We start from the raw sequence: 24894 nt of genomic DNA on the forward strand, positions 1-24894 counted from the left end.
CCCAAAAGGCACGAAAAGGAGACGGTGATCTTTGCAGGAATAAAAGAAACCCTTTGGGTGGCCATTGCTTTTCCAAGCCCAGGTGTGCCTGAGTTAAAATTTGAGAGTCTCGGGGCAGAGGACAGTATTGCCCCCTGCTCTGGGTGTAAAATGTTGAAAACCAAAACACAACTTAAAAGGTTGTTTTGTTGGGGGGGTGCAGCTAATAAATAGCCATTGTTTGGGTGGGACACACTGTGCATTTCTGAGCTCCGCTTGCTCTGTAGGAACCAAATGTGCTATTCTTAGAGCTCCCCGCGTTCCTGCTGACATCCAGATAGTTGTGTACTGGATTGTCAGTGAAGGATATATTTGTTTCAGCTCCATTGCCAAAAATGATGGTAGAGGAAAAATGATAGGAGAAGAGACAGAGAGAAAAATAATTTTATTTGCAGTAAAGAGGGCCATATTTTACTAATTATGGACTGCATATGAGATAGTGAAGAACATGCTGAAGACTAAAAAAACCTTTGAAAAAAAGACTTAGCAGTTTTTCTTTAACTGTGGTAAAAGCAGCAATACAGTATCTGAGTTGGCAGCGTAAATTATAGGTTGCAGAGAAACACCAAAACCCCTGAGCTAGATGAAATACACTGATGGGGGGGAAATTAAACAAAAAATCTTGTTTCTGAGCATGAGTTCTCTAAATTTAGAAACAAAACTGAAGAGGAAATGCACTATATATATAGTTATATATATATAATGCACTATATATATAGTTATAAAGAGCAAACTGACCCAGAGCTTAGATGCCAAAGGTTAAATAAATATAATGGGATACAAAATACAGCTTTTATTAATATAAACAGAAATGTTAATACCATGGATCGATTCCTCAGTGTTCTACATTATGTGAAGTTACTTCTGCCTGTGACAAGTCAGCGCACCCGGACTGTTAGGTGAGGCTGTTCTGACTGAGCAGCACTTGATGTTTATAAGCTCTGATGCAGGTTGATGAAGAGTTTGGAAACGCAGAGAACGCAGCACCTGAGTACATACAGTCCTCTTGTAAGTACAGGGAAAAAACATGTTTTATCTGGGATCTCCAAGATGTCACAAGGAGTCTTCCTAACACATTAAAAAACTACAGTATCATGTATAATATATAAGACCAAAGGTACTGGCCAGATTTCATCTGCAGTTTCACCCCCCCCCTCCTTTTCTTTTTATTAAGTGTCAAACTTACCTTGAAAGCCATTTTCAATGAAGTACCAGTGGTATTTCCCCCCTCATTTTCTTCTTTTTTTCCTTTTCCCTTTCCTTTCCTCTCTTACTTATCTTCTTTCTCTTTTCTTTCTCTTTTCTTTCTCTTTTCTTTCTCTTTTCTTTCTCTTTTTCTCTTTCTCTTTCTCCTTTTCTTTCTCTTTCTCTCTCTTTCTCCTTTTCTTTCTCTTTTCTTTCTTCTTTCTCCTTTCCTTTTTCCTTTATTTTTCTTTCCCCTCCTTATTTTCCTTTCATTCCTTTTCTCTGGAAAAAGTTTTAAAAATACTACTTTTTTTTTTTTTTCTTGTACTGATGCTGTGGAGAAGCAAAACAAGATTTGATTTCACAGGGCAGTGGTAGCACAATACCAAAGCAAAGCTTTTGAAGGAGTAGAGAGCTTTTGAAGGCAAAGCTACAAACCCTTCCACTAATTAAGTGCCTTTGAATAGGTTAAAGAAGGAAGCTGGTGATACATCTGGATTACAGAGAGCAATAAGGCTGAGCTTGGAGTTTGACCTCTCCACAGATATAAAAACATCTTCCTGAGTGGTCATTTCTGAATTTATATTTACCCGTGCACTTGCAACTGAGTTGATTCTTTTTTTCCCCAAACTCGGATATTCTCCCCTCTCTTCTTTCAAGAGAGTCTGAAAGGCACTTGACTGAACTTCTCGAATTGCCATCTTTTCCCTTCCTCTCCCTCCCCTGGAAATAAATAATGTAAGATAAGTTTTGGAAAGTAAGGAATAAGTTTGTGGAAAGAAACGGGATGTTTGCCCTCAACATGCCAGCAGCAATACAACATTTTCAGAAATGCAGTGATCGAGATAAAAAACTTGGTTCACATCTGATCTTCTTAGCCCATTGCTCTTTCACAGTGTTTTTTAAACTGCACGTGTTGTCGTCTTCTGTTAGATTACAGGTATTTCAAAGCATTTCCCTGTTGTAGTGGAGCCCTTGTAACCATGTCTTAACCTTCCCAGTTCTTTGGCATGTATTTTAAGATGTTTACAGGCATCGATATTTCTAGCAGCTCTGCCTAATGCATCATTCCTTCCAGTTTAGCTTTCTGTTGTGCTGAAAGCACTTTTGGACACCACAGAGCACATCATTAGGGGAAGCCATCTGCAGAGGAGATGATTGTAAATAGACCAAATCCTTCTGAAAAGCATGTAGGAAGCATCCTTCCCCACCCTCATCATCACCATCCTTTTGAATCTGAAATTAATGTGGACACTACACCAAAGCTGCATCACTTTCCTCAGCCCAGCTGGGTCCTTCCTTTAGTTATGACCTGTTTAATAAAGTGGAAGGTGTTCTACCAGCAATTTAGCCCTTAGGATATAGACAACTCTATGGGAACCTCACGCTGGACAATTAAAATCCACTTGGAAAGAAAAAAGAGACACGGGAGGTACTAGAATACAAACACCAGCAAGGGCTGCTGGGAGGGTTCAAGAAAGACTTTGGCTCCATTACCTGCTGGAGAGTGAAGCGAAGTGTGTGTGTGGGTTGATGTGGTGCTGTCCAGGATTTTGGTGGAGAAAGACAAGAGGAAGCAGTATTCATGTGCTGTGAACACCTAGATGGAAATGTGACTTATCGCAGAGAAATTCAGGACAAGGTGCTGGATTTCAGCCCGACAGGCTGCTGTTGCGAGGCTCCCGGTGCCCAGGACACGGGCCGTGTCCCCCAGGGCGAGCGGAGCAGAGTCTGCCATCGCACCAAGCGTCTGCATCAGCTCCAAAAACCCCCTCGCTTTTGTGGTTTTGAGCTTTAAGCAACAGACAGTTGTTTCCTTCTGCTTTGCAGTCAGGGGTGGTAGAGAACTTCTCTCACAGGCATAAGGAGAGTGGTGGTGTAACGCTAAAAAGTGCCTGATTTGTTGGATGTCAAACCATATTCTGACACCCATTTGTACCAAAACCACTCTGATCTGGCTAGACTGGGCGGACAGTTTCTCTTGGGTTTTCTAGGCAGCTTGGTAGCAGTATTCACAAGCTTTCCTAGGCTAAACATCAGCTCCATCAGGCCCTAAAATCCATATACTGAAATTTAAAATTATGAGCAGTTGAGCAAAAGATTTGGAACATATTTTTTTTCTCAACTGTGCACTTAGATGATAAGGAGATATAAACATCCTAGGAATTCGGGGAAAGACTCAGGGACCTTCTCACTATTTGGCTTCATAACAAATGCCACAACTTCCTTCTGTGTATCATTCTTGCAAATAACAATGTGAATAGTGGTTAGCGATGGGTAAGACACACTACTTGCATCCTCACTTACCAGTCATTGCACCTATAATTCTTATATTGAGATGGTGTGTTCATGCTGATGAACAGCAATGAGGAAATGGTTTCCATGGCCCTGTTGTACAGCCAACTTGTTTCATTTGTTGTAAATTCCCATGAATATCAGAACTTCTCAATTCCATTTCTTCCCACATGTGTGGAAGATAGGTTTGTTTGTTGCCTGTATTTTCTGTATCTTTCTTGGTAAATAGCAGTTTGAGGCGCTTATTTTGAACTAAAAGCAGCCTGGCTTTCAGAAAATGTGCTCATTTCCCTAAAACCTTACCCTTCTTACTACCTCAAATGTGATGCCTAGATTAATAATTAATTTTAGTACTTTTTGCAGTGATACTGTGAGAGCATGATTTGTAGCCTTGATTTTTGGGGCGGTTTCTACTTAGAGTTGTCTTGCAGTAGTCTAAAATGACGTCTGTATTCCACAAGGCAGAAATACTTACAGAACCAAAGTTTAATTTAACAATTAGAATAAAAAAGCAACCAAATAAATAAGAGAGTCCCTCAGATGCTGTTAAACGCTGTGCCTGGCGCCGGCCGGCGGTTCGGCAGGGTGGGGTGCCGGAGCAGCCCACTTTGTCCTTCTGCTCCCCTGTCATTTCTGCCTCGCTGCAGTAAATGCTGCACACAAAATAAAAGTACAAACATGTTTTGTTTCAGATGCAATACCTAGAAATAACTTTCCTGGTAAAATGAACTCAGTGTCTTTTTTTTTTTTCTTTTTCTCTGGGCATTTTGGAGAAATTTCAGTGTGTGGGTGGGGGAAAACAAAGCCGTGGCTGTAAACAGGAACTGATATTGTCTCTGCGCCTGAATGGCGAGAGAAACTGAACTGGCCTCAGTGGTTCTCTCGTACATCTGCGAGTCTGGAAACACTGGGATGATTCACAGTTTGCTGATTAATACAGGAGCAAGCAAAATGGTGTGAATTAACGGCCATTACAGCGCTGCACTGGATGGCAAATATCCCCCTGGAACAAATGATGTTTCGCGAAGATTGCTTAGAGGGAGAGGTAATGGGTCTTAAATACAAATTAGAAGCAGTCCCATCAAAGCTGTTAACATTAAGCTTTGAAAGCCAAACGCTATTACGAGCTGTCTTCAAAAACTGTACGTTTAGGAAGCGTATCAGTCTGCTGTGTTGGCTCTGTAATATTCCTGTCTCGAGCACTTTGGACTATTTCAAACAGCCAGCATTAATAATTGATAAAAATCCACAATCAGAATGTAGCAGCTCTTCTTAGGACTTTGAAGGCTCATCACTCTACTACATGCACGCTTTAAAGTTAAATTTTTATAGCATATTTAAAGGCAAATATTATAATTATCAGTATGTAATTCTTAAATCACTACTGCTAACAAAAAATAATCCTATATTACAATTTAACCCTTTGCATATGGGAATGTTAAAATAAGAAGATAAGAAATACATTACTTTAGCTTAAGTTATATTCTCTATATAACCAGCAAAATTATTTAATATTTCTCATTTAAGCAGTGAAAACACGATACCTCAGATCAGTGCCAGACAGATGCAGATGTGCACAAGCTGTGCCAAGCTATTTTTCCCCATTACAGAATTGATAAGAGACCCACAAGCCGGGTAAACCTTGTAATGTAGACAAAATAGTATCATATCCCTGTTCAAGACATTGCATTAACAGCTTGATTTTGTAAAGATGCACACACACCTAAATTTATACAGTGGGAGGTCATTCCAGGACAACTAGAGGATTATTTCTGATGCAGAGTGAATCATGTATGTATATAGTCTTTGTATGCTCAAGAAAGAGCAAAGGTGGAGGAGGAGGATCCAGCAAAGGGCACAGTAATCATTGGCAATGGCATATTAGTGCTACGACACAAAAAGAGAGAATTGGAAGCTTTGATGCACTTGTTCCTACCTTAGCTCAAGCTTACGTTTGAATTATTTTGGCTTTTCTGTTGCTGTTTTGTGTTTGTTTGTTTGTTTTCATGGAGGTTAGCACCAGCATTTTGTAAACGTGCCAAACTTTGAATATGTTTTCATCAGTCCAGTGATTATTTGCAGTCCTCTGGTGTTTGTTTTTTTCCAGTCATGAACTGCAGAAGCAAAATTCGCCCCTTGCAGGAAGAAAAGCTGCCCCCTCTTCTTGAGCACAGCAATAACAAAAGCAAATGAGGAAAAAAACCCACAACTTTCTCCCTCTTTTTTTTTTTTTTCCTTGGTCATTGCAGGCTGCTATTGTTAATGTGTTTCTTCCCTTTCCAGAAGGATGAGGACGTACTGTCCTGGGATATCAGTAGTACGTACCCTTGTCACAAACAAATCCGTTTCTCTCAGTGCTTAAATACTTAGGGCTTTTGAAAGCTTCTCTTTGCATAATAAAAGTGTTTAATATTTCCTTTGCTCTCTGGCATTATTAAGTACAAACTATTACTGTACTGGATTGAAGGGTAGTTTACAGGGCACTTGTATTTGGATAGTCTGTTTTCTTTTACCATTGCTCTGTAGGGCGTGTTTAAGCAATGAATGAACGATCGTATGGGCATTTATTTTTTTGCTTTCGTACAGCCCCCTTTTTCTCCTCCTTTCCAGCTCAGTCAGCACACTTTCTGCAGCGGCATTATATTTTTCTGCGTGGAAATGTGGCGTTTAGCAGAATAGACGCATAATGAGGATGAGATACTTTTTTCTCCTTTCCCTCTTCTCCCAAGAGATACCCTGTGACTTCCTCTATTAGTCCATTAATCGCCGTAACTCAAAATTCAGCCTGATCGAAGGAGCAGAACGAGGTTGAAAAGTGCAGATTCTGGCAATTGACTTGACTGTTTAGATTCCCCGCTGAGCTCATTTAGAGCTGGAATTAAGCTATTCCTGCTGTATTTTTTGTCCTTGGCTCGGCGATGGGGAGCGCTGAGGCAGTTGCGCAGCCCAGACCCTGCACCGAGAGCAGCCGCCGGGAGCTAAAGAGCTGCACCTCCCCGTGCCACGAGAAAGCTGAGTAATCTTGTCTTAGTTTGATAAGAAGGTCTATGGTTAGATTGCATTGGTTATTCGACTGCAGAAAAAGTGGAGAACCTGCTAACTGAAGGTGCTGGAGTAAATCTTGATGATTCTGTGTTTTTTAATTTAAGCATCAGGTTTCCGTCTCTTGCAGCTCTCTTTGCCGAGGTTGGTGTGTGTGTGTTACGAGTGGGAAGGGAAGAATTGCAAAAAAAGAGAAATTTGCAAACAACATGCAGTTTTTTGTAAAAGTTTTCTTTACCGTGTAATGACTCACTTAAGGAATACAGTTGTTTTTAATGTGTATTTATACATGCAGTTAGAAACTGTTGCTGTTTTCCCTCATTAATAGTTTTGTTAGTCCTGGTTTGCTTAAGGCACAAATGCAGACTGCCCATACCTGTGTTGTTGGCTGCAGATTAACATCTGATTTTGCAATCCTTACACATCTCAAATTCCTGTTGATGTAACTGGGAGTTACAAGTTCTCCAGGAATATGTTGGACTCTTGATGTCATTATTTGTGATTCTACAATTCCCCGAAGTGCGCTAATGTTTCTCAAACAGAGGTAAACTCATTTGATGTGTAAGTTCCTATCTCATCAAAGTGAATTATTGTTACTGAAATGGAAACGGCATTTTATTATCAGAAAATATTATGTATTTAGTGGCTTGAGAGTGCTTAAGGTCAGCAGGAACAGAGAAATGCTGATAACCTCACCATAGACTGTGTGATGGTCCTGAAATGTGAGTAAATCTTAAACTGAAAAAAAGTTTTGTTAGACATATTGGTATTTTCCCGTAGTTTAGGACATTGTCTAAAATCCCCAACATTCATTTATGTTGTATTTTACTTTTTTTTTTAAGTGGCCATTTAATAAGAACTTTTTTTTTTATTATGAAAAAATATTGGCAGTGGGGGTGGTAATGGACAAATGCATTTTGTGGCCAGTTCAGAGTATGAGCTTTTTGCTATATAGGTGGCATATGTCTATGTCTTTAAATTTTAATTTTAAAAATAACTTTGACCTTGTATCAGGGACCCTATCTGCAATAAGGTCAGAAAGGAACTTCTGCCTTGGGTGTGCTGCTCCATTCTAGATTGACACAATATGCAAAACCAACTGTTTACAGAGGTTTCCTCAAATTTCATAGTTTATAAAGCATTTCCCAGTATGGTGAGCTAAAACCTTGCGCTCTCTGTGATTTCTTATTTTTGCTGCTTATGATAATAGTGTCGAGACTTTTAATAAGATGAAATGCTGTCTCTCTGCATTTAAAATACACATTTTTGCCTATTTCTGGCTTGATTAAGATAGAGGGAGGGGCTCTACCTGCTGACTCGATTACTGTCAATCTTAACCAAAAGTACCGTTGAATTGTACTCTATTCCTTTAACAGAGCCTGTTTTCTCCTTCCAACTGGGCACTAAAAGGCTTTTACTGCTGCACTAACGTTTTCCAAATAAAAAGCAGAACAAGTACCACCTTAGACGTGCTGGAAGGAGTCCTGTGCCATGGATTATAAACTGAAACAGTTGGCCAGAATAAGGAATTAAAGTAATCCCTGATATTAGGAACATGAAAATGAGATGACCTTCTGTATGTGCCCTGCGCGAGTTTCTAGCCCAGTTGCACTATAGGCTCTCCTGTATAGCTGTTTCTCCATACCTTTACTGTGCAGAAAACAAAAGACCAGCCATTCAGCTGGGAAACTGGAACACATGCTTGCAAATATTACAGACTTTAAATGCATTGTATTTTTAACAGTAGTTCGTGATTGGAATGACAGGAAGGAAATGAGCAGAAAACATCCTATTCTATCTCTATATAAAATCTTGCTTGTGAAAGATACAGTTACCACAATAATGATCAGACGCTAATTGATTCATTGTGCTGGGAGACAAGTGCTGAGCCGAGGAGCCAGTGGGGTCATTTTCATGCTCCCACTCCACTTTGGTTGTTTGCTGAGGAAGGGCAGGAGAGGGTTATAAAGCTGCTGCCACTACATTCAGCGCATGTTTTTCTCAGAAAAGAAGAGACAGCGCCAGCCAAGATCTCTTTCCTTTGGAAATTGTGGCTGGGAAGGGCCCCTTTGGCTCAGCAGACAAAGTGGGCAGTCAGACAGCCCCTTTCCTGAATCCCAGGCAGGCACCAGACGGCTGAAGGAAGAGAGGCACCAGGCTGAATTAGATTGCCTCCTGCTTTGGACAGTAAGGCAGAGAGGCAGGCTTAATTGCTTTGCAGCTGTTCATTTTTTCCCCTTCTCCCTCCCCTGCCCTCCTCGCCCTCCTCCCAGCTGACCCCAGCAGCAGCCGCAGCCCCAAGGAAACCTCCCTAACTTGGGGAGAGGTATCAAAGGCTTCTGGACTTTATCAGCCTTTATCTCAAATCCAGCAGCAAATGGGCAGAGAAAGGAAAGTGTTAAGGAAAAAAAGCCTCTTCAGCTGTAACCTAGTAATTTGTTGCTTTTTTTCTGGGTTAGTTTGTACACCGGATTCTGAAGGCTGCTGGTGGCCAGGGGTAGGCTGGGACAGGGGACAGGGCAGCGACAGGCAGACAGTTCGGGTGGCATCCTTTTGGGAGGGGCAGCTGGGTGTCATCGGTGGCGGGTCCTGGCATCCTGTCCCGGTGGACAAACCTGGAGAGCTTTGAGCCAGCCCCCTGCGATGTGGCACTCCCCGCAGCAGGATGTACCAGACATTTGAGATTTCCTCTCCGGAGCTGCAATGCTCGTTACAGAGATCTCCCAGGCTGCTGCCTGACAGTGTGAATGTCACTGGGGTTGATTTGGTGGTGCTCTCACCTGCATAAGAGCCTCAGCACCGAGATGTTATTGATCTGACTATTAAAGGAAAAGCTTTTTTGAACCTTGGAGAACTTGCAAGGGTCTGCAGCCCTCAAAAACTGGCTCAGGCCAGACTTGCAGATTTGCATGTGTCTCATAATCCCAAACTGTCTGAACCTCATGTTTGTTCAGGAAACAGAGTTTGTTTTCTTAATTGTTCTCACTCCACTCCCGGATTTAAAAATTTAAAAACGTGTTTCCGTGCTGTAGCAATGAGCCTGCAGTCAGCTTTCAGCTCACCTGCTTTGCAGAGAGGAGCTTTGCTCGTCTGCTGCTCGGCCAGCCTGCCTGGCTCCATTCACCTCCAGCAGCAATGTCAAGCTAACCCAATTTTGCAGCTGGTATCAAGTGCCAGAGGCAAGCTCTGTAGATGTCTCTTTAATTCCTGCACTTGTAGAATTTAGTATATATTTTCCCTCCAGTTCTACTGACTCACACAGTACTTGGGGGAGGAGGCAGGGGGAGAACAAGAAGGCTATAACCCAGGTCTAATTTACTCATCTGGTAAAGCCAGTCATCAGTGAGCCTTGCCCCTCTCTGTCCACAGAGATAGTCCCTCTCGAGAGCCTGTTTGGCCTCCCAGTTATAATTATGGCATCTGTAGTTTTGTACTTGACTGTCCTCCCAGGTCCTCTGCCAGGGTGTCGTGTCTGGGTGGTAGCATTAAAATGTGAAATGCCCAATGAGCCGACGTACAAGGCAGGGCATGTATCCCCGTGTTGTTCGGGAGCATGGGCTGTCATGGCACGCTAATCTCTTTATATAGGACATATTTGCTCCTTATTTTTTATGATATTTTTATAACAGCATAAACCAGAGCTTGAGGTGGGCACCAATACAGGTTTTTGACAGGTTTCTTTTAAGGCACAAAGCTATAATGAGGATCTTTGCTCAGGGCCACTGGAGAGAGGGAGGGTGTCATTCCTGGAAAGGTAGCACAGCTACCAGATGCTTTGGTGGTCAGAGGGATTTGTGTCTGTAAGGAATGGATTTAAAAATGAGGTACAGTAGCATGTAAGTGAATTTTTTTTTTTATCTAATCTGTTCAACATGCAGTCTACAATAGCTGTGCCAGTTAGATTTGAATTAAAACCAGCTCCACAAGGTACAAAGACTCTCGAGCCTCATTGCTGGAACCGGAAATCCATTGTGGCGTCCTGATTAGTGCTGGTGAAATCGGAAACCTTTCTTGGGGCAGATAGCAATCTCACAAATGAAAATATAACCTGTTAATCCTGAATTTTAACAAGGATGGTTATGCAACTCCAGGCCAAATCCAGGTTGTGTCCTATCTGGGTGCCACTTGGTCAGAAGGGATTTGCTGACAGGGAAGGTGGGATTGCACCCCTGCAGTACTGTCTCCCAAAAGCACCCCTGCTTTATGCCAGGTCAGTGGCCAGACGCAGGAGGGAGGGGTGCAGGGGGGTGAGGCTCAGTGCGGAAATTGGGGTTCACATGTTGGGACCTTTGAAGCTCTTGGCTGAAGTATCTTAAGACAAGGCCTCTGTTTAATGTTCCTCCCCACGCCAGTCACTGCTGCCAAAGGAGGGGTGGTCTGACTGGGGCCATCCGAGCTTTTGCAGTCCCATAATAGTCCCTATAATTATGGGTAACAGTAGGTTCTGGGTTTTTTTTTTCCTATGTTAATAACAAGTTCCAGGGTATAAATAACTCTGCAATTAAAACAAAACACCTAACGATTTACCATTTGACACCTATGCAGTCTGCCGGAGCCTTGCCTGCACAAGGTATTTTTTTTCCTGCCCTGAATATTTTATAATTGTTTAAAGAGTACATGGATGATCCAGTCATTAAGAAATGCCAAGCAAGGTACATTGTGGCACCAGAGAGCAGAGAACATATAGCTATGCCTGTGCTGAGGCTGTAGAGAGCTCTCCTTTCAGAGGCGCAGGGGAGCTCTCCTTTCAGAGGCGCAGCGATGGTTTGACTGACTACTTTTGTGTATTGACCTTTGTTTTTTAAGAAAAACACAAACAATCAGAATTGCTTTATTGTAGAATCCATTAACTCCTTCAGGGTCTTTGTGGTGTCTGTTGATAAGAGCCGCACACGTGTGGCCGTGTACCACAGCCTGTGAAACACTTCTGCGCTCTGCTGCATTTGGATGTTTGCAGGCGGATGCTGCATGTCCCTTGCTTTGTGAATTTGGAAGAGCCAGTCTGTATGTAAAAATAGGTGGAAATAGGCCTGGGGACTCTAGTCACACTGTCCAAGGAGACAGGGGCTGTGGGGAGAGAGGAATTCACCTCTGCTTTCAGTCGGGAGGCACAGTGCGCAGCTTCTCATTTCCAAGACTGGCTGTGACGTGTTTGATGCGGAGCCTGCTAATGGAGTTGCTTAAATATACAAGCATGCCTAAAAATGTAAAAATAAAAGCAGTGCTATTTTAAGACTGTAGAATCAGTGATTATAAATAGCCCAAGTGGTGTGTTACTCCTAGCTGGGTGTGTCGGTCCTAAAACATCACCACAACTGTCACTTCCCTTTGAAGCAGTTTGTTGGCTAATGGCCGTGGCAGCGGAGCCTCCCCTGCATTTCCACGTTCTCTCGATAAGCACAGGTCAATGACAAGATGCTTTCCAGGCTGATGTGGCCATCACACAAGCCCTTGCTTTGCCAACTCGGGCCAGTGAGCACACGTGAATGGAAAGGTGGGTGCACGCTGGCAGGGAACGCTGGGGCTGGGTGGTAGGAAGTAGTGTCAGCAGGGTGACATGGAGCTCGCTCTGCTGAGCACAAGCCGTGGAGCCAGGGCTGCTGAACCCTGGACAAAAGGCAAAATAGTTCCTTAGTTAAGCACTGGCTTGGAACTTGTGAGATGCGGGTTTAGTGCTCTCCATTGTCAGCCTTTCTCTGCAACCACTTGGGATTCATCCTCCTGCTCCCATCATTTAGGCTCCTCCTGTGGCCCATGAAGAAAAGGTCTTTGGAGGATAATTTCACCTCACCCTAAATTGCACCTCTGAGATGTGACGGATGGTCTGCAGTGAGGGAAGCCTGGACAACACGCTTAGGCTTGACACTTGTCTGCTGGGGGTACCTTTATTCTCTGTCTTTAGAAGGAGCAGCAGCTCTGGTGATCCGACATACAAAAGTCTGTGAAGTTGAAAATCATTTAGGTACCTTAAATAGCTGACTTCTGCCTCAGAAAGCATTTTTTGTTACTGTCTGGTTTTCCAGTGCAGTGGCTGGAAAGAAGTACCTTTGCTGGTGTTCTGTCACCTCACTACCGTGGGCAAGGGGCTGTGGGACAAACTGTTCTCTGGTGCCTGTTTCCAAGAAGAATTCTGGCTGACTCCTGCACCAAGTAATGATACGTTTATTTGCATTATATGGAGCCAGGAGACGTCTTTGGGTGATAGGGATCTGGAGACTACTAAACAAAAGAGGGCAATGTTGGAACTCCAACTAAGAAGGCTTGTTTGGGTCTAAAGAAAACAACTATAAAAACCAAATAATTATGGTATTCAGAAAGGTCTGCAGCAGTCTATCTCAGGACAAGGTGCAAATGTTTCTGCCAAGCCCCTACGCGGGTAGGATGCCAAAATCTGGGTTATTCTTAAAGGGATCTCTAAGCAGCCTGTACCCAGAAGGTGAAGAAAAAGGAGCTTGTTGGCCACTCCTCCTTTTCACAATAGAGAGAAATGGGCCAAGAAGCTTTCTTGGTGTAGCTGAGTCTTCCCCAGAAAGGCAGAGCTTATTTCGTGTTCTCTCAGCGGAGGAAAGCTTGCAAATAGGCTGTGACTAGCATCTCTAAAAGAATCAAAACACCCTGGTACCTGAAGGTTTCCAAGAGTTCATAATGAATTCTTCCTCTGTAACCTGATCATAACACAGAGGAGCTGTGTCCCAACGTGGTGCTCCCATAGCGCAGAATGAGCCACTTATATTTTGTGGTGATAGAGAAGATGATTTCCATCAAGAAATGAATGGGGACGACAGCAGTGACAAATAAAGATCTTACGAGTTCAAAACCGATAAGCTGACTGCTTTCTTTTCAAGCGTGGATGTCTTGAACTAACCACCTAGAAACAGTACTTAGGTCGATCTGCTGACTGTGGTGGGCACTTGTGTTCTCAGCACTGCTGACAATCAGGGTGCTTCTAGGAAGTTGTCTGGACGTGGATAAGAAAAGTTACAAAAAAGTGCCAGCTCAAAAATTAAAGCCTTCCTCTGAAAGTGAAGTTGTTACTTCAGTCTGAAAATCGGGACTTCTATTGCTCGCTATGGTCAGAGTTGCTCCTGAAGGGCAGCAGAGGACTCCTGGTCTGCCTTGTCTTTTTTCTTTTACGCTCCTTGTCTTTTTTGTGCTCCTTTTCTTTTACACTGAACTCTTAATTCTGCCTGCATTTTACTGCAGATTAGCAGGGAGTGCAGTGCAGAGCCCGAGACCCCCAGGGTAGAGCGAGTGCCCAGATCTCTGCCCTGGCCCTGGGCTGTGCTCACAGACGGATCTGCAGCGCTGGGAGGATGCACACACACACACACGCACGCACACACACACACACACACACACACTCTTACGGTATGAAGAAGCTCAGTTTGCTTTTTACTCCCCCCTCCCCTCTTCTTCTTTTGTATAATTATTGCAAAACAGGCACAAATGAGTGTGTCACTTTAAACCATGAAACCACTTAGTCCGTAAAGACAGATTTGGCGTCTTTGTGCTGGCAGTGACAGGGCAGTGCAGCGCTCCATAGTGATCCCACTGTTCTCCCTCTGCTCCGCACCCCGCCGCCGCTCCCCACCCCCTCCGAGATTTGCTCCGTGTTTGCCTGCCTCTGTTTTTGTGGTTGGTAACCAGCAAAAGAATGGAATGGATTTAATGATTTGTTGGCTGCGGTGCCGGCGTGATTAAGTCAATAAAGCTGCAAGCTGAAAACAGACAGTGTAGTTACAGTATATGACTTTAACCTTGTTAATGCATGTTTATGTCCTCCTGCCCCCTGTATAGCTGTATGTTGCATAAAGAAGATCTGACCAATCTTTAACCCATTAAATAATTCATAAAGTGAGAGCAGACATCAGCTACTTGCGGAGCGGATCAGTAACCATGGGGTCAGCAATAACTTTGGCTCCCTGGACCGTATCCAGCATGTTTAAACTCTGGTGATGTCACCAGCCAGGCTTCTAACCTTAATCATTTGGATGGGAACAAAGGGAAGTTAACTGTTGACATACAGTGTCTCTGTAGAAGAAACACTTATGAGTGCTCTGCAACATCTCTGCCTCACTGGGAACATGGACTAGCTCCAGCCTCCTCGCTTCTTTTACACAATTCCCTCTCTCCTTACAGTAGAAGTGTGGCTGGACAAATGTTCAAAGGCACACGTTTCTTCAACTTCCATTATCTTAAGTGGCAGAGGCCCCAAAATCCCATGGAACTTCAGGGGATTGTTGGCTGATTTGAGAAGATGGTATCTGGAGGCACTTGGGCGTTTTTTTCAGCGTGGATAAATTTTGAATGAAAAGTATCCCCGGCCATGCCAATGACAGAGAAGGACATATAATGGGGATGGACGGAGGCAGAAGCCAGGGATGTGGGAAAAGTTGTCGAGGGAAGCAGGGCTGTTCTCACTGCAGTAAAAGCTCTCACAATAAAATATCAAGCAGGACTTGCAGGAAGATTGTAGGATTCTCACCCATAAATACCTCAGACAATCTCTTATTTTTGTACCAGCACACAGCCCTCTTCACACAGCTCCCAGCTGGGCACTGAGGGATTTCCCTGGTGCAGCGATGTCCGTAGTTGTTGCAGCAGCTTCTTTCACTGGCACAGAAGGGGCGAGTCATGGGATCACGGGGCGTGTGGCTGCGACATGCTGCGCTCCACTGGTCCGTGCAGCCAGGTTAGAGGCCCCAGGGGACCATTACAACTTGGTGTAGTTTAGTGCTCCTCTGAGATGCAACCAGCTGTGGCCGGACCCGGAGGAGAGATGCAGAGAGGACACGACAAAATCTCATATGTGGAATGAAGCAGAAAAAGCCCTTCCACCTCTCGCCGGTGAGCAGCATGGAGCACAGTTCTGCTGCAGGTCTGTGGGGTCACCACCCAAGGACATGGGAGAGGCACCGTTTCAGGAGGCTGAAGAAATAAGCCCATGCTGCCTGGGAACTGAATCTCAGCCTCCTGTTCAGGGAGTAACTTTAATTCCTTTTACGGTGAAACTGAGGTGAGGGAGAAATGAAGCGACCTGTCCATAGTCACCTGAAGAAACTATGTATGATGGAACTGGAAACTGAACCTGGTCATTCAAGCCCCAGTCCATATGGCCAGCTTTTATCCTGTGACTCAGTCATGAAGCAAACTCAACATTCAGGATCGTCTCCTTTAGAGGTAGCTTGGGAGTTCACCTTTAATGATCCCATTTGCTACATCTCCTTCTGACAAATTGTGTGCTCACAGTCTTATGAGCTGATGCTCCACTGTGTGTGCAATGGCACACTCGCTTGTGCAAGTAAACTTATCAGAGGCTCGTGTGCCAGTCTGCACGGTGTGTATCCAGGTGTGCTTGCAAGCACATCTCTATGATGTGCCCATCTTCATGTCTAGGACTATTTGGCCTATTCAAGGCACACAGGTAAGAACTCTCACACGATTATTTGTGAGGCAGACGGCTGTGTACAGCAGAGCATATCCCAGAATGCACCACATCAGCCCAGGAGTGAGTTTTCCAGGTGCCAAAAGATACACACCTTGAGCTGGAGATGAGAGCTTGGACCTCAGTCTGCTGTTGCCAGCATCTGCAGCCAGATACTGGGAGAAAAAGTGACTCCCAGAGCTAGTGCTGATTATTCTTTATCACTCACTTATTCCCTGTTGCTTTATGGGTGTGCTAATGAAGACTGTCATATTAATTTACCCTGTGCTTTTTTGTCGTTGTTGTTGGTTGGTTAGTTTGGCTTTGCCATAATCCAGAGCAGCAGTCTCTGCTTCAGAGAAGATGCTCTGAAATTTATGGCAAGTCACATGTGATCTGAGTAGAAATTCCATGTTCCATTTTCTTAGTTTTTAGCTTGGAATGTTGTGTGATGCGCCTGAAAATATTTCCTTGCCAGTCTATTGATTTCGATGAATGAACCCACATATACCTAGTGATGTTTTATTATCACTCACCCACCATAGGGTATGTAGCAGCTGGTAATTTTTGTGCATTGACTGAATTTTTTTTTCTGCTTGATGGAAGACAGAGTCGCTGCAAGCATATGCTAATGCTGAATGGGGGGGTCCCAACTTCTGACCCATAGCTAATATCCTGCAAGTCACATGAAGCTACCAAGGATTCTTGAGCTGGAGTTCGAAATGCCTATGTTATCAGCAAATGAACACCATTAATTGCTTCTAATATGTCATGTAGTGGTTAAATGACAAGATCCTTATTAATATGCGTATATATCAGCCTTTTCAGTGTGTGTGAGGGGGAGTATGAAGTGGTTAAATTATTTAAAATTAGTGGGTAATATTTACAGGAAGGCATAAAGAACTGTCAGTTGAGGAAAGCAGCATTTTATGTTCTTGTCCCGGATGACCTTGCTCCAAGGACAAATCAGAGCTTGATGAAATGAAGCTGCAGATGGCTAGTGATCTCAACTCTGTAATAATGAAATGACACAGGAAAAAAAATGAGACATCTACAGTTTGTAAATACAATCTGAATGGAAGGGGAGAAAAGGAATTTTTAAGGGGAGATTGAGTTGACTTGGTTACAGCAGTTCAGCTCCGGGTGTTTTAATAATAATTTCCATTTAAAAAAATAATGGAATCGCTCCTTGTTCCACATGCTCAAGGTCACCTTAATAGGTTTTGCTTTTTTAACATGTCAATATCTTGGTTTTAAAAATTTGATCATGAGGGCTACCTAGTCACAGCCTACTTTGTATTCATTATTTTAGCATATTATTTATCACTGCATTTTGTTTTGTATGTCATGTGGTAATTTTTGGCATCTGGGTAGTTGACCTGCTACAACCATTTTAGGTGTTTGAATAGTTTCATCTGTTAGGAAAGAGTGAGATTGTGAGAGGTTTAATACTGAAAAAGTGATGTGATACTTTGTGCCAGAGCACACTTTGTTTGTGCGCTTACAGGAGTATATACTGGTGGGTTTTGCATGTGGGCAGGTTTTCATGCAAAGGCCTTCTCAGAAGCGGTTCGGCAGCCAACTGCTATTGAAAGTCAACAAGACTTGGGCATCTGCCACTGCAGATTGAACCTTTGCATGAAAAGGAAAAAGAAATTCATGGAAATATTAACTTAGAGAAATCAAGGGATTCACAAGCCTCTGTGATCCAGACCACCTCACTGCTGTTCACAGAGCTTTTTGGAAATGGGCAGGTAGAGAACTGATTTCTCCCGTTAGCTCAAGTTTTCCTGACTTTCACTTTGTTAGAGTGAAATCTTCACCTTTTTTTGATCAGATCTTTTCTGTTCTCCCTAATACATAAATCCACTAGGCAGTTATTGCATTTCTCTGTAGCAGCTTTTGCTGTGTGCTGAGCTAACCCAGCTCCTTTTGAATCTCATTGACACCTCTGAGAGCACGCCTTGACATAACACAAGGATTACTTGAGTCAAACCACTTTATAGATATGAGATGTTGTAGTTTGTCATCACAGCTAACGCAACCTTGTAGAGACGGGCAGAAGGACTACCAGCCAAAATTGGGTGAGATAAATACAGTTTTAGATTATCTCATTGAATTTATAGGCAAGCTGCCCTCCATGGGAACAAGAGCATGGTGTCAAGGGTTGGAGAATCATGATAGCTGTACAAGCCAAATATAAATATTTTGTTCTTTGCAGAGAATTCAATTTTGCGTCTTGACAATATGTTATATAGACAGGTACAAAACACCCACCTCTGTATCTTTGGGTGTATACACATAGAAACAATACCAGACCCAGTTTATGCAGTGCAGTGGTACAAAGACTTTTGGGGATGAGTCCAGCCCCATAGCATTGCTCTCAGGTGGAAGAGAAGTGTGTTAATGCTGTGGGTACCACAGTCCCATTGCCTTCAGGGTCTGGCAGACCCTCTGTGGGTTTCCAGTCCTGCTGAAAGATTGTCTTTCACTCAGGATGGTGGAGCAAAGCTGTTGTCCGGGCTGCCTGCACCTATGGCCTGGCAGTTCATTGGGGCCAAAGGATCTATTTGCATGGGAACTGCTGTTGCTGGAGTCTTGATCGTGCCTCCTTACAAGCACAGCAGTCCCTGGGCAGGTGTGTGTGTCTGTGATACACCAGCTCTCCTGCCTCGGGGTCTTGGCTGCTCCCAAAGCAGTTTCCCATGCTCTAACAACATGGTGCCGGTAACAGCATCACAGCTTGATTTCAACTTGCCTGCTAAGGGATGCATTTTCATCTAAGAGAGAAAAAATCAGTGTTGAAATAATTCACTCTGGATTTTCTGTCTTTCTGTTTCTCTGATTATTCCTGCTCTTCAACAGCATGTTTTCATGGATGAAACCAGCTCTGAAAATATTGGTAGTGTTTTTGCACAAAAGCTTTAACTAATATGACTTTTTTTTTAAGAGCGGAAATAGACTCAGTTTCCATCTTATTAAAATCATTTTTAAAAGCACTTTGGATACTTTGATAGGATTTTGTTTTGTTTTGAACGGCAGGTAATATAAAAGCAGCTATAAGGAAATTAGTGTTTCATCTGGTTTGCTTGAAGGGAGGAGACCCTGATAAAATTGCTAGCCAGGTGTGCTGATCTTGTCATTGCTCCTAGCAAAGAAGGGGGACTACCTTTGAAGGAAGCTGTGCATGCTTGTACCGTAGGAAAAGAAAGAGAGTGGTTTTTAAAAACAAAACCATGTGTTCGTGGATCACTTACAGTGTTCAAACAAAGCCTTTTCCTGACTGACAGCCACCAAGATAAGCTTAGAAACTTGAGTCTGTTAGTATTTCATATGCTTGTATATCAAGTAAATGGGTGAAAGACAGGTAAAAAAGGATCCACTGACCTGCACAGTTTGTTTCATCAATGTTCATACATTCTGTTAAAACAAACAAGCAAACAAACAAAAAGCTTGGAGCATTTCTGAACTGAAAGGCTGTTTTATCTTGAAGAGCATCTCTGAATTGTGAGTAGAATTGAGGAGAGAAAAAAGACAGAAAACTTCCAAAGAGCAAATGGAGAGTTTTGTTAAAGGCAAGTAGCACATGTAACCCCTGACTTCAGCATGAAACAAATGAAGATGGCATCTCACAGCCACCACACTCTTTAGTGGGCTGACACCATCATTCTGCCTAACCATGACCCTGGATTTTGTTTACTTCATTTGTAAGCAGGTTGACCATCTTAGTCTCTACTTGGATTAGCAGATGTGGAGGCAATGATCCTCCTTTGTCAAGGTGGTGTCAAGATTTTCTATGGGGTTGCACAAGGTTATTACACACCAAGAATCTACATGTGGCTTTTCTGTAGATCTAAACGCCAAAGTTTTTACATGCAGTTCTATGGTTCAGCAAACTTTAATAGTATTAGTGTTTTAATTGCTTAGTCTGTAGGATGTATAGAGTGTTTGTGACTACAAGTCTTAGTCCTGGACGTCAGATTGAAGTGCTGCCCAGGCATGAAAGCCCCACCATGGTGATGCAGCACACCTACTAGTCAGAGACGAGGCACTGGCGGGCAGGCGGGAAACAGGGAAGTGCAGGGGCATTAGTTTGAAACTAGTATTTGCATTTCCTCAGCTGAGCACAGAACTCCCCATACATAACAGATGTTCTTAAAGTACAGAACAAAACTTGATTAATGAAGCTTCACCCCACCCCTAGAGAACAGCTGTCCCTGCCGTGAATACGGATCCACCTGAAGTCCCTGGCCAAGCAGCCGGGGCCTCGGAGCGGATCAGCACAGGCTCCTGTCAAGTCCTGTAGCCATGGTTTTCCTTTCTGTTTTTGTTTGTTTGTTTGGCTTTTTTTTGTTTGTTTGGTCTGTTTTTTTCTGTGTGATGTCTCAGTAAATACTTCAAGCTGAGTTATCTTTGGTTAAAAATGAAACAAACAAACAAACAAAAACAACTGGTGGAAAAGGCAGTTTGTCCCTTTCTCGTATTTACAGCTAAATCTACCCTGAGCGACCCAGTTCCTTTGATCTTTTACGCTGAGGTGCTGTGGCTCGTGTCAACAACTATTTGGTTTTAAGCTCTATAATTACTGGATTCAGCTGGATGCCCCATTGAAAGCAGAAGGAATATTTTTCAAATCAGCAATGTCTTTTGAAATGGAAGAAACTTTTTAAATGCAGGTACTACAGGCATTTTTAATTAGGCGTGTTTCTATTCTTCCACTAGCTGCTAATGCTTTCAGTTAGGAAGTGCAGTTCTCCCCTGATTCTGCAAATATCTACCGAAATTCGCAGAGCTGCCTGTCTCTCTCTCAGTAACCTTGCTGTGACCTGGTTATCTGTTAGAACCGCAAAGAATTCTGTCTCTAATTAGTCCATCTGTTAACTATTGAAATTCATGGCTTAGTTTTATTGTCTGGGTCTGTAACATAATGCTGAATGGTCTCACCTGGCAGCTTATTTCTTGTAAAGCAAATGTGCCTTTCCAAGAGCCATTTTGGTGCAGATAACTGTCTTTTCAGCATTGGACAAATGACTCTGTCTAGCAGCCTGCGGTCCCCTTCATGCCCTCACTGAAATAAATTGTACATCTCCAATAGCTCTGGGCTTAAGTCAATACAATTTAACATGTACATTTCTTTGTTATAGTCTTTGGAGTTACACTGTAAGAGCAGATGGGAAAGTTTAATAATGATAAATGAGTTTAGTGTTTTCACATAGTCCTGAAAAAACAATGAATGTTCTTTATTAAAGATTAGAGGGATTTTAACATATTTGCCAAAGAGTGATTAAAGCTCTAACTCAGATCCTTAGAAAGTCTTGCTTTTAAATTCTTTTTGGACTGTTTGTTAATGAGGATTCAGAGGAATTAGGGGCCATAAATTTCTTCATTCTCGCTTAAGTGAAGCCACAAAGTGATTACTGGATATATAAATAAGTGCCGAGGACTGGAGTTTATCAACCGCGTTCACACAGAACCATGTATCTTTGTGCTTATTTACTGCCGTTGTGCGTCTTGTACATAATCACATGATGGAGCTGGACAGGTCGAGCTCATCAGCGGGTTTTTAGAAGGATGTAGATTCATAAATATACATGGTAGATCTCAATGGGACTGTTTGCACTCTTTGCATTAAGCGTGTGCCCGAATGTTGTGTTGGCCCAGACCCAGACTCACTGCAGCTGGACGCAGGGATCTGCAGATGCGTTTGCCCACCCTGGGCAGCCTGTGCACAGGCTGGGTGGCTGGGAGGGACTGGTTTCACTGGGCTGTGCAGTGGCTTTTACAATTAACAGCCAGTGGTGGAATACTGACACAAACAGGATACATTCCTGCAAACCTGGAACCTGATTCTTTTCTCCAAGTCAGAGCAGTGAAGCTTGCCCCAGTGCCTTTTGAACAGAAATTGCCACACTGGAAAGCGCAGGGAGAGCTGCAGGAGCTCCAGATCTGCTGTGCCACAGTTTGCCTAGCAACAGAAATACATGCTCTCCAGTTCTAGGTCCGCACAGCGTGCCATTTGGCTAGAAATTCAGCCCATTTGATACTGCAATATGAGTTTGCGGGGTGAATGGCAAAAAAACCCTCATACCTACGTACGCTTTTTTTCTCTTAAAAAAAAAGAAGAATAAGAATCCCCTGTAGCCATCTGTATCCTCCAGTGTAGCTGGCAGCTGGCTCAGCTGCACGGCACTTTGGCTGTGAATATCCACTTCCATCGTTCCCGACTTTGAGACGAGAATCCTTCTCCCTTTGCTGTCTTCCTGGATTTTAAAATGCGATAGTCTGAACTATAGACAAGTTAAGATTATGGCTTGTTTGGCATGCCCTTACTATGGGAAGGAAAGTGATTTTTCTTGGGGAGTGATGAAAAGGAAAAATGTTTAAAGTTCATTAACCTTTGGTACAGATAGCAGTGTCCTTTAGACTACACCAGAGCTATTCTTAGTCCTGACGTTTAGGTGGTTATTTTTTATTGTAAGGAAATACAGTAGTTCCCACTAGTGGTGAAAAGAGAGAACTTTTTCCTTTTTCTTTTCTTTTTTTTTTTTCTTTTTTTCACTTAACCTAAATGTGAACTGTAGAACGCAAAATTTTTAATTCATTTCTTGTCTTCCCATCTACACTATTTTGTCCTAATGTCCCCAAAAGCAAAATTTATATCTGTAGATTGTTTCTTTACTGGCTAATTAAGTGTTATACAACTTTGCTCTGAAAAACTCAGCAACCTATTCTGTGTATTTGCAAATGAACTTCGCTGATTGTCGTTATTGCTATAGGGTGCCTGCAGAAAGTCCCATATAATTAAGCTGTTGTACTGCCACAGCACAAGAACTGCAATTAATAATGTGATTTACACTTCTGTAACATTAATAATATGGAAAAATCAACATTATCTTCTTGATGATGCTTAGGAGAAATTAGAATGAGGTGGACATGATTAGGAAAAGAGACTTTAATGTTATGACTTGTTAATGCAATAGCCCTGAGCAAGACATCAGAATGATTGTCCTTGCACTAAACTCATTTGCTTCAGTAAGCACAGACCCTCTGCACGCAACAAGACAAGTTTGGAGGAAATTGGATAGATGGCAGGGATTTTGGTGGTATGAACATTTCAGTGTCTTTCATGTGCAGAGTACACAAACTGAATCTCTGCACTTTCAAATATTCCCCTAGAGGCAATCTGCATTATTCAAAGCTTAACTGTAGCTGCAGAATCATGTCTGACATGAAAGCAAAGTGCTAGCTTTACATGAACTTTCATATTTACATCTGCAGTAAATCATATTTACTTTTTTCCTACCCTCCCTCTTTTTCTGTGGGAGACAAGGAGTAAAATGGGTAGGAGGGAAGGAGGAGGAGGAGACATGTCCAGCAGAATTGTAAGGAAAGCACCAGTAATAAAGTCTAGTCATATGAGACTGCCCATGAATAGGAATGATAATGAGAGCAGTGATGAGCTGCAGGTTTGTGTCTTTTAGTAAATTATCTAGCAGGCATTTACATTTCATCAATTGTGCTTCTGCATAATAGACCAAAGTGCTACAACAAAAGGAGGCACCATAAAAATTAGTCATTTCAGTGACCTTCTTGGTAATCGCTCTTACAAAGAATATCTTGGAAGGAGTTGGGTGATTCCTCATGGTGAAACTGCTGTGGAAAGGTGCCCCAGGCCCGAGAAGCTTGCCCGGTGACAAATGCCTTCCAAGGCTTTCTTCTGGCAACTCTGAAACATGGCTCGTATCCTGTTTTCTCCTTCTGAGCATGCTTCTAATTGTCACATGTCAAAAGGCAACAACCATTTTCTTCTTGCTTATCTCCTGATAACATTGATTCTCAAACAAAGGATGTGGGCTTCCATTCTGAAAACAAAGGAAGCATGGCCCAGCTAAGGATGCTGGATATAATATACATACTTCTCCCTGCCAATAATAACAAAGCATCATAAATAATGTAGAAGCTGGATGTGAAAATGGAGAAAGGGGAATACACTAGTACTGCTGGTCCTGGTTACAGCACTCACTTGTCCTCAGTGAGGCCCTGACTTCCACTTCGTTTTTCTCTTGTATTTCCCTGACTACCTGCCAGCTCCTAAGATGTTTAGCCTTCAGTATTTTTTAAATTCTTTTTCCCTTTTGCATTGTGTCTTCATCATGTTCTTGGGATTTTATTTTTTCTCTTCTCCCCACAATACTCTTTTTTTTAAGTCAAATCTTCAGCTGGTGAAAGTCAACTCAGATCTTGCACTGAGGACTTACAGCAAGGCCAGTTTGCACCAGCCAGGAATCAGGCCCACAGCATTGCTGACTTGTGCCCAGCCGTGACCTGACCGGCATTTTTATATGTTCTCCTCTCCTTTCACAATTAGGTCTTCTCATTTGTCCAGTCATGGAAACCACAAGAGCCACTTCAATCCCAGGCCCACATCTTCCCCATCTTTCCAGGTCCCTAGTCCGATGGCACCTTTTCCCCGCTTCTGCCTTTAGATAGCTGTTTTCTTTTACTGTAGGTTTCTCCTTTATATCAAATTGCCAAATCCTACTCTGATGCAACTTTTCTTTCCTTATGTCTTTCAGTGTAGCAGTTGGAGAACTGGTGGGAAATGTGACACTTTACTCACATCCCTTCTGCCACCCAGGCAGCCATGTGACTCCAGTAATGGTGGTGAATCAGTCCTGTAGCCTTGGGCTAGTCACAAATAATTTTGAATTAACCTTTTGCTTCTCTCACTTCTTCTTGTGCTGATCCTCAGAAATCAGAGTAGTCCCCTGCCCCTCGTTGTCCTCACTGTGATGTGTGGGTCCATGTGAATGCACAAGGTGTTTTGGCCTTGGGGACAGCCAAAGACTGGAGAGAGGACATCAAGAGGATAAGGGCTTGTGTTGTTATCTCCCTGATGAGATTAATTT

The 24894-nt window shown here is 42.9% G+C and overlaps 1 protein-coding gene across 2 annotated transcripts in view; it reads left to right on the top strand.

Annotated features, from left to right (window-relative positions):
* Window positions 1-24894, top strand: part of MAMLD1 (mastermind like domain containing 1) — an 83000-nt gene that overhangs the window by 53631 nt on the left and 4475 nt on the right. The window lies entirely within an intron of this gene.

This window comes from Streptopelia decaocto, assembly GCF_964273445.1.
Source record: "Streptopelia decaocto genome assembly, chromosome: 10".
Lineage (NCBI taxonomy): Eukaryota > Metazoa > Chordata > Aves > Columbiformes > Columbidae > Streptopelia > Streptopelia decaocto.